At 52.1% G+C, this 14,686-nt stretch overlaps 1 protein-coding gene across 7 annotated transcripts in view; it reads right to left on the bottom strand.

The window, feature by feature from the left end:
• Positions 1-14,686, bottom strand: part of LOC131205961 (protein alan shepard) — a 141,077-nt gene that overhangs the window by 69,173 nt on the left and 57,218 nt on the right. Inside the window, exon 1 of one of the 7 annotated variants that reach the window (XM_058198292.1) lies at positions 12,907-13,276. The exons of the other annotated variants lie outside the window; for them this stretch is intronic. The gene's annotated coding sequence lies outside the window, so the exon portion shown is untranslated. Of the gene's footprint in view, positions 1-12,906; positions 13,277-14,686 lie in introns of those variants that run through there. 7 annotated transcript variants of the gene reach the window in all.

Raw genomic sequence — 14,686 nt, 5'->3', positions numbered from 1 at the left:
TTTGCTGTGGCTTTCGGGGAAAATTTATGACTTTCGCCACCGGGGTTCCCGAGGCGGTGCGCGTCGAGTGTGCCTTCCGAGTCGGGCGCGGTGACACATCATTAAACGGTGCTTCGGCAAGGCTCAGTGCGCACGCACGCAAGAATGCGATTGCTGGTGCCATTAAAAGAAACTCAAACCTCCGGCCGTCCGGGAGATAAATTCAAATCACCGTTGAGCGATCAGAAAAAGACATAAAAACTTAAATTCAATCGCAGCGGACATAAAAACGGAACGGTCGAAACGACACGGAACTTTCGGGGCGAAAACGGAACCGATGACAAATCGATTAGCCGGGTGCAGGCGCGAAACACACGATGGGCTAATTGAATTGTATCGATAGCCGAAAAAAAAAATAATCCCACCAAAGCGGGGCTTCTCCGGGGGAGCTGTGCTGCTTTAAATGATATCGCCCACAACATTTAATTACACATTTCGCTTTCGGGTCACAGGGCTGAAATCTGTTCGGCGTTATTGCTACCGGCTACCCTCTTTATGGGCGTGGAAAATCCTTTCTCAGTTCTCGCGATTGGTAATGAAAATTTACAATCCACCATCCACCAAGAGTCAGAGCCTGGGGGCGAAAAACCACCGGGTGGTGGGCCGCGCTGGAAGCGTTTAAATAATTCACGCAATTCACGTGAATCGCGCGACAAAAAGCAGCCCGGGGCGCACCCACCATTTTAAACAAGTATCATACGCTTTTGAAGCCAATTCATTAGTTTCATTACGCACGCCATGAGCGCCACGGCTCTCGAGCGGCAAAACTTTACACAAATCCACCCACCACGGGTGGGGGCTGGGCCAAAGAAAGCTCCGTGGCTTCGTGGCTCCGTTGGCCTGGTACTTCGTCCCAGGCACACAGTCGTCGGCCCTTTTCTCAAGGTGGCGCCCACGGCACCAGCAGCGTCGCCGAACAACAAGCCCATCGAAGGGGTTCCCACAGTGAGGCCGGGCAACCGGCGCAGCATAAAACAGCATAAAAGCCCACTCAGCGCGAAAGCAGGTGACGATTTAAATGGCAAATTTCCTTCGCCCAACAACCGTCGTCGTCGTCGTCGTGGTCGTGTGCCCAGAGAAAACCGTTTATACCGTGCCCGGTGGGGGAAAGTGTTCACACGCGACACGCGCGGCGGGGTCCTTCGCCGACTTCCCAAGCGTCGACAATTTGGCTGCACGGTCGATGGGAGCCCAACTCCAAGCCCGACTCTGAACTCTGGGCTGAAAAGGTGGAAGGGCTTCATTAAATTTGAATAATAATTCAAGCACCCTTCGGGGGTACCGAAATCCGGGTCGAAATTCTCACCTCTCAGCCTCACGTCACCATCGTCAATCGGGACCTTCCGAGGGCGCGCAAGTTTGGTGGTGGGTGCCTCCTTTGCGTGCCGCGACAATCGAAACAGTTTTCCCTTCCAACAACAAAGTGTTCCGCGAGCAGCGCTTTTCATTCGACGGACCGCTGTTCGACGCAAGTTTTCCGTGAGAGTGCCGCCCGGAGGGTGATTTCATTTGGTTTAATTTTCCCCGAAACCCCGAACTTGGGTGCCCGCGGGGTGTAGATGTGACACATTTTCGACGGGGTTTTCTCGTCACGACACTACCAAAACTCCGATTGAGGACAATCCACGGCTAACGAGTGGGCGAGATTTTGGCATAGCTTTCGGAAGGCAGCGTAGATGCAAGCGGGAATGCAGGTTCCCCAGTTTGCCGGTGATGGCAAACAGTGGAAGCGATAGTTAGAATTTACAACTAGCACGCGGCCATCGACGGTGAATGGCACTGTACGGAAGTTGTGCAGTTGAAGCAACACTTGCGGGCGTGAAGATTCATAAAGAAGTCCTTCAAAACGTTCGCAAATTTGGTTTGCAAATTCTACGATATTCACACGATATTGTAAGACCGTGTGCAACTGTCCTGGAGCAAAACTTTGTCCTGTGTTATGGACGATCTAAACTCATCGAATTAACTGTCCATTGAAACGAGAATGAAACGAGATGGGAATGAAGGGTCGGATCTACAACTCGCAAGCTGAAAGAAGCACAAAGTACTGATCATTATTAATTTAGGGCTTTCGCTATCCTGTGCGATAGTTGATAACAGCTTTTCTGGATCGATCTCACACTCTCAGACCATCGATCTTCCCTCGTCAAGAAGGCGCCCAAGATCACATGCAGAGTATTGCAAAGAAACATGCTTGCAGCATGGAACCAAAACCAAATCCTTCCCAAGACTCGTGACCCCACTCGACGAAGGCATCTAATTGCAGCAAAATATTACACCAGTTTTTCGGAAAATGCAGAAAGAACGATAAAATGGTCAGATGGTATATAGAATCGGCGAGACCACACCCGACGATGGAATCAAGTTACAACAAAATATAACATCACGGAAGGCAGTTTCACAAAATCATCTGGTTTCGAAAAACCTCATGTGTTTTGGAAAAAGTCCTGAAGAACGATGTGAATGCGACCGTACTCGTCGAAGGCATCCGGTTACAGCAAAACATTACGCCAGAGGCGAACGGATAACATAGGAACGCAAAATCGTCCGGCTTAGAAAATCCTAAACGAGAAAACATGCGACCGCACTTGACAAATGCATTGGTTCATGACTCTCACAGCACGGGGCCAAGTGGTCGAGACATTGGAAAAAGGCGAAAAAATGGACATGTTTGGCTAAAAAGAAAGCAATTGTGTTTTTTGTTGTAAATGCCAAAACTAACATGGCAGTTGGAAAAGCTAAACAGAAGAAGGTAGAAAGTTTTGGCTTTGGTTTCCTTCCTTATGACCTTTAACAATCAAAATTCGGAGGCTCAATTAAGAAAAACAAAGAGCAGAAGCAACACTAAACTAATCACCTCACAACCGATTCCAATTGGGAAACAAATGTGCATGATAAACGGAAAATAATGTCATTCTTATCGATGTGCAGACTCGTTGTTGGACAGAAAATGTAGTCGCCGCCATAAATGGGCAAGCTCTTTCTGGCCGTTGGCCAAATGATGGACTCTAAAAGAAAAAAAAGGACCATTCATGAGCTGCGGTCGCTCGTGGCCGCCTCGGTGAAGGTGGGCGCGACAGAACATAATTTTGCGATGGCCCTACTTCATAATCATGGTATCATTTTTTCCATGAGGAAGCTTCTATAAACCGACCGAAAATGGGCGCCGTGAAAAATGACTCATTAAAATTTAGCCTCCCTTCGCTCGAAATTGACATTTTTCAGCACGTCAGACGTGCTACCAGCTTGGTGGACACGCGCGCGTCAAGATCGAACCCGGCGGCGAGTGACACGAATGCCGCTCGAAGGCGGATCCCAAATCGGAAAGAGGAGATCCCCATTTTTTCTAAAACATAAAACATACATTCAAAAAGCTCGAAGAAAGCCCCACCCGAAGGAAGCATGACAGATGGCGAATTATGAAGACTGCGGCGCGCCCGGTAAGCATGACAGATTGGCGGGCGACGAGATGAGAACGCGTCCGCGTCATTTGCGCCCGCGTAACGCGCGCCAAGACACGGACACCTTACCTTTTCGCAACAACAAAAAAATCACCAAAAACCCTTGTCATGGAAGAAGGTCGTCCGGACGATTCTTTTTTACTCGTCCTTCCTCCTGGCAGGTCACAACATCTCTCGACGGGCGAAGCAATTCTGGATAGCATCAGTCATCTTCGTCGTCGTCGGCGGCACCGTCCACGGCAGCCGTTGACGTAACACATCTCCTCTTCGGTCGGTTCTTCGTGGCCACGGAGACGTGAGTATAATTAATCTCAATACATAACGTTCGCCGGTGCGATCTCCGTTCGGGTGGGTTTTCTTCTCGCGCTGGTGGGAACTTCCTTTTCGTACACTTTATTAACATTCCTGCTCCGTGGTCGCTGCGGTGCGCGCTTGACCACGTTTGCGAAAGCGGCCCACACCAAACAGCCAGCCGAAAGATTTCATAATTCTACGACACGATCATTATGATGGTGATACTTCGTCCACATCTTCAATCGCCCCGCGGGGCGAGACCATGAACGGGACGGCATTGGCAAACATGTCGTCGGAGGTACCCGAAAATGTCCCGAAAAGCGCAGACCACTTCAAAAAGCTCGTGCTTACTGGCCTAGAAAATTGCGGGACCAAAAATCTCCCACAGTTTACGGTGACCAGACCCGACCCGGTACGTTTTGAGGTGCAAAATGAGCAACCGGCGACACTCTTGTAGAACGCTACCCAGAGATGGAGCGAGACCACTTACGGTCGCCACGGATACCGTCAAGATCTTGCCGTAGACTCTTGAAGTGTGACCTGCGACAGCGGGCCCCTGTGTAACCAGCGTTCCTCCTTCCGGCGGATCACTTGCGACCGCAGATAGGCGGGAAGGTTCTTTAACCCCTAGGGTTGGGCTCTTGGGGCTTTTTAGGTCCACTGGTTTGGACTGGCTCCGGTCGCGGTGGCTGATAATCTCACTTACGGACGGCGGGGATTAAGGCGGCGTTAAGCCCCGTTTGAGACTGGAAGGAAGCGACGTCGTCGTCGTCGGAGGTCGTCGGGACACTTACCTAAAAATAGAGGAACAAACAAAGCGATGAGTGTTGGTGGCGGCGCAGATTGGCGGGAGTCAAAACATGGCGAACGTCAAATTCACCACCAAAACAAGCACTCTTCAAGCCGCCACGTGTCGATGCACGCTTCACCGGGTTAACCTCATTCCGCCCTAGTACATCAGCCACCGAGAGATAGAGAAAGAGAGAGAGAACCAGGGCTTCGGAAATCAGCATTCCCCACCGAAACGCACACTAGCAGAACGAAGCACACAGATCCAAGGAGCATAAATAAGATGAAACCGCGAAAGATGCGCGCTTTGGAGCGGTCCGGGTCCGGTGACGAGAGGCACTACATCATCGTTGTTTGTGGCCCCCGGGGGAAACCTCATTCGGCTGGGATTTTTTACAGTTGCTGATGCACCACATGTGCGAGTTCTCGCCAAATCTGGCCGCCTGCCTAGCGAAGGACGCCCCGAAGAACGGCACAAGCCCGGCCACGGCGGGATAAAAGGTTACGGTTCGTTAACTGCCAGATGTGACTCGCGCTCGTGGTACGTCAAGAAAAAAACCCAAATTCTTCTTCCTTCGCAGCACACGGAGGGAGTGATACAATTGGGCATGCGAATCCGCGGAATCCCCATCGGGATCTTCGTCGGCGGTGGTCTTGATCGTTAGAGTTGGGCGGCTGGCACGCGTTCGAATACCTTCCAGCTTCGCCAAAACGTCTGGAATTGAAATTCCGAGTTCGCGGCCCATCATAAATGTCAGCTCCTCTGTACTGGGGCTTCGCTAATGACGGGGTCGCTTCCCGTGTAGACGTCCAGCCGACGAATTTACCCGTCATTGATGTTTGTACGGGTTGCAGGTCATACACTTCTCCCATCATAACCCTGGCGAGATAAAAAAAAATTGCAGACAGGTGTCGAGAGCCAACATAGGTTGTCTTTTGCTGTTAGCTGGTGGCTGATGGTGGTGAGGCCTACAACTTAGGGCCTCAGGCCAAACACGGTGCGCTTACTAATATGTGTGCATCTCTCCGTCTCAGGCGTTCGAGAGCACATAAAAAGTAATTCGTCGCCACGTTTTTTTTTGTGCTTCGTTCGTGTCAGCCCCTTCTGAAGGATGGACCGTAATCGGAGCTTCTCTTCGGAGCGAATGTGAAACATGTGGCATGGCAGGTAGTGGCAGGTTTTTGTTTTTTCTTGAACATATGGCACCGTGATCTTGTCGCCTTTTAGGAGCTACACCAAAGACCTAAAGAAAGACCCCACCAACCCGGACAGTGAGTGCAACGAATTAATTAAACGAAACTTGGCCAATTCCATTTCAGCCGTCGATAAATTTCTCACGAAACGTTCCCACTCCTGCTGGCAATCTAGGGTACACACCTCACGTACTAAGAAGTTCGCTCTCGCTCCCCGGGGCCGCGGAGAAATGTCCGATTTTCACTAATCCACTTACTCGCAATTAGTCGAACCCGCGACCACCGGTTCGCGAATGAACCGCCGAGTGGGCGAATAAATTACGGGTTCGGGCGGCTTCGGGGAAACCTTTAGACTTTAACCTCCGCGGCCGTTGCAACGCTGATTAGGAACTTCTCCAGTGCGCAATTCGCGCATCGAAGCGCAGCGCGCACCGCACCGCGGGAAGGATGGATAATTGTCGGTGGCCCCGGCCGACGGGCACGACGGCGTCCGAGTGGGCTGATCGGGAGGACGAGCTCGTGGGGCCGGTGAACCAATTACCAGTGCGCCCGCCGCTGCCATCCATCTCCGATTGCCACACGGCCTTCACTTTATTTCGAAACCACCCAACGCAACCAATCGCGACCCCACCGCCGAACGGGGAAATTGCTTTCGAATTTCCCGTGGACCAGATTGGTCCCCCCGATGTTGGTACCAATAATTTGCGCCATTGCAGATGCACCTCGCCAGCGACAAAACAAAAGCCTAAGGCCATTCCGCTACCCGGTGGATGGCCAAAAAAAAACAATAGACCTCCGCGCGGGCACGACAATGCAGCCACAATAAAGATGATAATAAAAAAAATAACGAGGTAAGAGGTGTATAGAGAGACCCCCCCCTACGGGATTGAGGCTGCTCGGGCCACAGAAACCGCGAAGCTGGATGGTGGTAATTAACGATCGCGAGCGGAGAAATTAAACGAAGAAAAGCGTGCGCTGCTGCCAGTGGACCACAAATTTTCACCATCACCGGTTGGCCACCAGCCCCCGGCAGGACCCCGAGACACAAGGGAACCCCTTTTTGGGGTGCGCGCGTGAGGCGGAAGAAAACCAATTTCGATACCTGCAATTTATGGGATCCCGCCGCCGTCCCGGCCGCTCCGTTCCGGAGCAGCGGCTTTTCCGGCAGCCCTAAAATTGCGGCCACCGTGCGAATCGGGTACGAAGGCAATGCAGCTCTCCACACTCACACGTACAGACCGATACCGACCGGAGGCCGGAAGCCGGTTGCATTTACCCGATTGCCTCCGACTTCCGGTTCGGTCTGGAGCGGTAAATTAAAACAGAATTGAACAAAACGGGGAGCATGACAGGAAGAGAGAGAAATCCTACGTCGGAGGAGCCACTGGAAATGACTGGCTGGCTGGGTGGCCGTGTCGAGCGCCCTTTTGATTGGGGTCCGTTTTCGAGGGCCCGAAAAGGGGCAAACCATGCTGCCGGGCCGGGCTAGTCAACGGAGAAATGTACGGTCAGTAACACCACCGACCCCAGCGACGACCCCATCGATGACGTAAACTATCCATTTTAAAAGCGGTCCGATAGGCTGTCAGAACAAATTAACGATACACGAGATACGTTCAATGAAGCATCGCAGCTTGGTGTGATTTTTAGTGCCACAGACTAAGTGCAAATGAGGCCAAATTTATTAATTAACTGATTCGGGGTGTGCCAATAACATAAACTTCTCAAATAGAGTGAGATTTAATGAAAGAAAGTTGTACATTCTTCGATGTAACAGTAAGTGTAATGAACCACTCCCTTCCAATCCCACCATGCGCACCCGACACTATCACATTCGCTATCCTATTTTCTCACATACCACCCATGGCAGATAACTGCAGGCATCGATTCTCTAACTATTTTTAATTGATAAAATCATGCTATCACTGCGAATGAATGGACCAATCCCGGAATAGCTGAATGACTCAACTCAGCTGCCTCAGTATTCCCACCGGGGCCGCACAGAGAGTCACAGAGTTGCTGGATGATCCGCTAGAGATCAATGATCAATTGGGTGGCCTCACGACGAACCACGCCATCTAGCCACGGGAATTCGCGAACAAAATTGCACAGTTATCGCCAATTAGCAGGAGCGTGTAATTTGAGCGTCTGAGAAAGCTCCGATCGCTCGTTTGCATACACAGCCATCCATCACAGACGCCCTCTCGATCCCTTTCAGCAATTGGTGCATCCGATCAGCGCGGGGCTCTGCTGCTCGTGCAGCATAGATTTAAACCGGCAACATTTCTTTCTCCCATCGAGGAGCAACCCTTTCTCTCTCCAGAGGACCTCCATTTCCCATGGAAATTCCTAACCGATTATGCTGTCCAGTTCGGGGTTTCTGGTTTAGTTCAGGCGCCGCAGAAAAGTTTAGAGCTTAACAACACGCCGAACCAATTACGGAGGGGGGCTATAGGCTCTCTCTTTCCCACACACTGTGGCTCTATTTTCCTCACGCCTAGTGCCAACATGCAGCGCCCAGCTACGATCGCGATGATGCTCACGATCGATCGCGAAACCTATGGCAATGAAAAGCCGCGCTGCTTTGGCTACTTTCTAGCAACGATTCCCCGGATGATGATTTATGGTCCCCGACCGGACTTTCCGACAACGGTTAGAGCGAAATGTGTGAAAAGGCAAAACACTCGTTCCGCGAAGCATTGGAGGAGGTTTTTCTCACGATAGCGGCCCAAAACTAGAGCCGGTCTGGGCTGTTGGGGAGTAGCGTCAAATGCGATTATAATTGGGTGGCGATTTTGAAGTGGAATTTGCCAAGCATGCAACTGTGATATCTCGGTGGGTAAGTTCTACAATGCATCATAGACAGTTGGCTCAGCGGTCGCATTGAATTCTCTATTACTTTGTGGCCAACTATTAACTGTTCTTTTCCGGTTTTCGAACAGTCACCGGCATCGGCTTGCGGTACATCTTGCGGGACGCACGCGGTTTCAGAGAGAGAGAGAGAGAGTTGGAGATCGCCTCATCATTATACTCTCATTAAGCAGGGCTTTGACATCCACGGGTCCAGTCGGCAGACAAGATCTGGCAGTTGCCAAGAAAGACGCGGCACGCTGACGTATCGATGACAGTTGTCGCGTTGCGTGCGCCGGAGACTGGGAAAGCTGAACCGCCACCTCCTTTTATGACATGTTTTGATAGGAGGCCACACGCCAACAAATTATTTCTCCCTCCCGAAACCTAATTAACAAAGTTTATGACGAAGAAACGAATCGTACCTTAAACCTTTTCCCCCGTTTTGTGGAGATTTCCCGGCGTTGGCGTGATTGCCGGGCGCAGCGTGTGACGGCACGCAACCGGGCCGGGGTGCTCCGAACTGGAACGACCGCGGAAAGCAGACGGCACCAGATGGGAAGTCACCGCCTTGTGGCTGTGGGTTTGTGTGTGCGTGATTGTTCCACTTTTTTGCACCCCAAAACTCAGCCGGAGTCTCTCGGCATGATCGTCAAAGTCACTGTTCGGTCTGGTGAGAGAGTTCTCGGAAGAAGGTGGTGGATTTTCGCGACTTCAACGGCGGCGCACGTCACGCCCGGTCCCCAGCGACTGGAATGAACTGGATTCTGCTGGCTATGCCAAGAGGAACGGTCTGGGGACCTGGGGGAGCAGGCGGTTCCACGCTAAGATCATTAACATCGTTCCCGTGGAACGCCAAACCCCCCCGGGGACTCGCAATCGGAATGTGTCGCACAGGTCGGTTCTGCCTGCAGCACGTGCTACGTCGGGATGGCCGCCACAGAAAGGACAGAATTTTTAGTCGCAACACCCGGAGCACTACCCAAGAGGCCGACTGACTGGAAGAAGATTAATCTTCTCGCTCGTTCGACGACATTTTGGGTTGTACGCGGTGGGGTTCCCTGTTTTCTCTCTGCTCCACTCCTCCGCGAGGAAGTGAATGAAGAAGAAAACACATCGCCACAACGTTGAAAAGGAAGGTCAACAACAACAACAACCGTTTCCGAGACTCTAGTGGCGATGGTCCGATTTCTATCAACGGCCCCAACGGATTTGCCTGGGGAACGGAACGGACAACTTTCTGTCAAGAAAAGCCGATCAGCGTGTGCGCGAACCGAACCAACCCCTGAGAAGCGACAAGAATTCGGATGGGATTTTCCAGCATTATGATCCGGTGTTTTTCTTTTTATTCAGGCCCCAGAATTCTCCTTCCGAAAGGACAGAGGCCCAGCGACACGGGTATGACTTGTGAATCTCAAGCCCAGCGATTATACGGCTCTTGTTGCGGAACGGAAGCTCACACACATGTCATCAGGTACAGCCAAGAGCATAACGAATTAGGATTGCTACTGGCGGTTAGCCTTTGACTGCTGAAGCTTCGTTTTTACGATGTAAATAATGGCAGATCTTCTAGGGGACTAAGACGAATCTCTTCGTAACCGCCCGGATTAGCAACCAGATGTCCGGGAGTGCCACGAAACCACACCCCGCTCAACCCGAAACAATTCCGAACTTAATTTTTGTGTCAACCTTATCGAGCCGGCAAGAATCACCAAGAAAAGTTGAACCGACCGTCTGTGGGGAGTTTCCGGCCGGCGAGACGAGAGTGTCACCGGGGCCGGGAGAAACTTCCGGACAAGAAGAACCGAAGCTGAATCGGAGCACACTCTCTATCGAATGGGTCCGTAAATGAGGAAGATGTAATTTAATTTCAATGAATAAACAGCCGCTGATTACACCCGAGGGATTACTGGGGAGGCCTCTAGCGCGAGCGCAGAACAACCGTTGCCGTCGTGTTCCGCGAAGAAGCGAAGCAAAGAACTGCGTACAGTTTTTAATGAATTATTCTTCGTCCACGACGATCGACGAACGGGTGAGACCATGCATTGCTCTCTCTCTCTGAAAGCCTGACGACTGTTGGGTTAAAATAGAATTATCCGTGTAATCGCGAAGCGATCAAAAAGAGAGAGAGAGAGAGAGCGAACAATCGTGGCGGTCTTCTCGACAGCCTCGACAGATAGCATCTATTGGGATCGATGTTTTAATGGCCGTCCACAGTTTTGTCCTTATTGTTTGTACCCAACAAGAGCCCCATAATTACCAGCCGGCATCATAATAGTTACGAGAAGCTTATTTTCTTCATTCCGTTCGCGCTATTGCGCGCTGGTAAGAGCTGGTTGCAATTGGGCCCGGGGGCAGCATAAAAATGGCTCGATGGGCCGTTTTAATATTTATGAAATGAAAGTTGAAATGATTCTTTCGTGCTGCAGCGGACCATCGATCTGAGTGCTCATCGTCAGAAGGGAAAAACTCATTACGAGATTTTCCAGCCGCGCCCGCTCTCTGTGAGGTGAATCTCATTTGCAGTCCGAAATGCGCTTCCCGTGATAACTCGCACCAGGAGCTCATTTGCATAGCCTTATTACACGAACGCGAACGAGCGAAATGCGCTGCAAAAGGCGAGTCCGATAAAAAAAGACTGCAGCAAATATCTCAGCAAACACGTGCGGGCACCCAGTTCAATGCCATCCCATTATGAATGCAGCATCCACGCATGGGGAGTTGTGATGGATGCGAGATTCATCATCGCTGGTGCCGAACTGCCCGCACCACGGGCGATGCAAATGGTGATGGATACTTTTAAATACTTCTTCTGCTACTCCGCTGGAACTTGTTCTACAGCACTGGCTACCCGGTCCGGTCCGGTTCGAAGACACCTGAAGATGTCAACGGAAGCGTACACCGGCTTGACAACGCCAGCTAGACCCAGATGCATTTGGAGTGGAAAAAAGTGGATGGCAATCATCACGGCGCGCTGCGGCATGATCCGCAACAAAGAACTACAACACTTAGTGTCGCTGTTTCTTCGTAACCAGCGTCGGGCTGCGTCACAACAATGAGAGCTCACCACCGGGACGGGGACACCAACCAGCGCCCTACGCTGGATCAGCCATAAACCATTTCGCCATTTTTAATTGCGATTCCAGCTCGATGGAGCATGATACACACAGCGCACTGTTTGCGTGTGCCGGCCAGAGTGGCCCCTGCCGATTCAAGGTTGCAATCAAGCGAAGGAGTAGCGGATACAGTGCGACTAAGGCGCACGGAGCGCGACCGAAGCGTTCGGTTCACTGCCACTATAATTTGTGCCGTTTAAGTGAGTCCCTGGCTCCGCGCAGACATCACGATGAGATATTGCTCCGCTAGAGCGATCATCCCCCAAACGATCATCTTTCGCTCGATCTAGGCAAAGTTCTAGTCGACCAAGTTCGGGAGAAACCCCGGGAAGTCTGCTGTCTTGGCCCGGCCCCATTGGAGCCTCGAGAAGCCGCGCACTTTTAATTGCGAACCCCGCCTGCCTTTCTAACGCACCGGAAGTCGGCTTCTCGGCGAGAACACAATAAAATGCAGCACGCTTTACGCTAATTACACCGTCATCCCCTTCCCAAAAGGGGTGTACCTTCAAGACCGGACCCGAGCGGAGACGACGAACTGGTGGTCGGTTGACTGGCTTCAGCAAATCTTTTTCGCTACTCTTTGTGCCCGTGCCCGTGCCCGTGCCCGGGGTTGGAGCGGCGGGCGCAAGAATTAGACTAAAGAGTGGAGAGTGAAGTAGTGAAGCGCACGGCAAAGCAGACGCTGCGAAGATGCGATCGTATACACCGAGGATCACTTTTGCGGCCAGTTTCGCGCTCCAGTGAGTGCATCTTCGCAACCCACCCACCAACGGCCAAGGCAGTCGGCGACGGATTCCGCCCAGTCTAACCCGGGACGAGACGGTGCAGCAGTGGCGGGGAATCGATACTAAGTTGCGGGCGTATGCACGGCACAATCGGATCGATTGTAAGTGGCCAGTTCCAGAACGAGTTCTACACGTGTTAGTGGTAATTTAAAACCATTCCAACGTCGCGTGTTCCGTTCCTCGGCAAAGATCTGAATCTGATCGTTCTGATGTCATCGTAACAAGATACGTGCATCGTCGTGGCGACGAATTAAGATGTAATTACTGATCAACTACCGTGCTGCTGACCGCTCCCCGTGAGACAATGGCAGATAACAGAGAGAACTCTACTCCGACGTCGTCAGCCAAGAAATGCTTCTTATCTTGAGCGATGCTTACGTTAAGCCGAAGAAGTCGCCTCTCCTCGCGTGGACTATGACACAACAGGAACCGGATGGTAGAACCGCTGGATCTGTGCTTCTCTGTCACGCACACACGCAAACACCACGCACGCTGACAGACAGACGGGGAGTCGAGGACCGGAACCGCAAAACTTGGCAACCGGCTTTTCGCGTCGGTGGAAAACGTGTTTTTCTTGCACTCCTTCGGCTCGGACTGGTTGGGTTGTGGTTCGGCGGAAACCGGAGACGAAGCCAGAACAAGCTGGTGCCTGCTGCTGCTGCTATCGAGTTGATGAGGTTCGCAAACCCTCTCACTGATACTCGCAAACACTAATCACACTGCTCTCGAGCTACGGCGAACGCTACACAACACACTGCTGCACAATACACGGACCGAACACACAGCACACACAATGGTAGTAGGCTGCGCCACAATGACACCACGGTTTTCTGTGGCTCACGCTCGCTCTCTCGCTCGCTCTCTTTCGCACGATTGGTGGAAATCTTCACTTTTCTTTCTATGCTTTAACCTCTATGCGCACTGGGATAGAAGGAGAGAGAAAGATGTAGAAGGGGTAGAGGACGAAGCGCTGAAGAGATGTTCCTAACCGGCCGGCCGCTTGGGGCGTAGGATGACGACGATGGCTCGGTTTTCCAAGCTGTTCTGCCACGCACACTGCGGTCGGTTCACAGTTGATGCACTTTATCACAACCTCCCAAAAAGCACGTCAAGCACGCACACAACAGCAGTAGCAGCAGTGAGCTGCGTAGAGGCCGGCTACTAACCAGAGACTAGAGCAGAGCAGTTTTCGAGTGCACAGGTCGTTGGGCAGCGCGTATTTCGCGAACTCTTTCCGAACGCCCCATCTATTCGTCTATGGCAACGAAAAGCGGCACGCACACTGCGATGCGCCCGCTGAGAAACACTAGCAACGGGAGAGAAGCGATAGACCGAGCGAAAGGCAAATATTCTCCGTGTGTGAAAGAGACAGAGCGATAGGTAGAGGATGACGGAGTGAAGAGTGGTTCCGATCAGTGGCACTCAGAATGGGCCTTTCGGGCGTTGCAAACCCCGTTCCTAGGGCCGGAATTGCCGGAACTTCCGGATTTGAAACCCAAGAGAACCGGACATTGAGCGGGTCCCTTTGAGCGAGAGAGAGAGAGAGAGAGAGCGAGACAAAGTGTGTGCGGAATGATTAATCGATCGGAACCGGGATTAGGACGAGGCAGGCTCAAGGGGTTGGAAGGCCGGTGGGACGTTATGCACCGTTGCACTACTGCTGCAGCCATTGTACCGAGCCGGAGCCACGTGCCAGATTTATGTAGCCGGCAACCGGACCGGTGTCTGGCCTGGCACATGACAGGAGAAGGTGAAGTCGCAGTCTCCGTGCCGGAGCAGGCAGACAGACAGCAGAAAAAGAAAAATGGCGACTGCCGGAAAATGCATCCGTCGTATTTGAAAACTTTTCACGAAACCGAAAGGGATCCGCCCTACGCCCCCGGGTACTGAAGAGGATACGCGCGGATCCGGAAATGTCATCCGCAGGGCATGTAACGGAATGCAAGATGCACCGGAGAAAGCAGGAAGTGTGTGCACAGTGGCCACGAATACCACTACGGTCGGCTTCGTGGCTAGGAAGGGGTAGTTCTACCGAGCAGCACGCAGGCGCCATAGGGATGGGAGAATGGGGGGGCGAACGCCCTTCCCATCGCACCAAGCGGAAGCAGACGAACCTTCCGACGACCTTTGCGGAGCAGTGACACGGGAGTAGTGACAC

Source organism: Anopheles bellator, chromosome 1 (genome assembly GCF_943735745.2).
Source record: "Anopheles bellator chromosome 1, idAnoBellAS_SP24_06.2, whole genome shotgun sequence".
NCBI lineage: Eukaryota > Metazoa > Arthropoda > Insecta > Diptera > Culicidae > Anopheles > Anopheles bellator.
The sequence above is the reverse complement of the archived record's forward strand: the minus strand, read 5'-3'. Positions and strand labels throughout refer to the sequence as shown.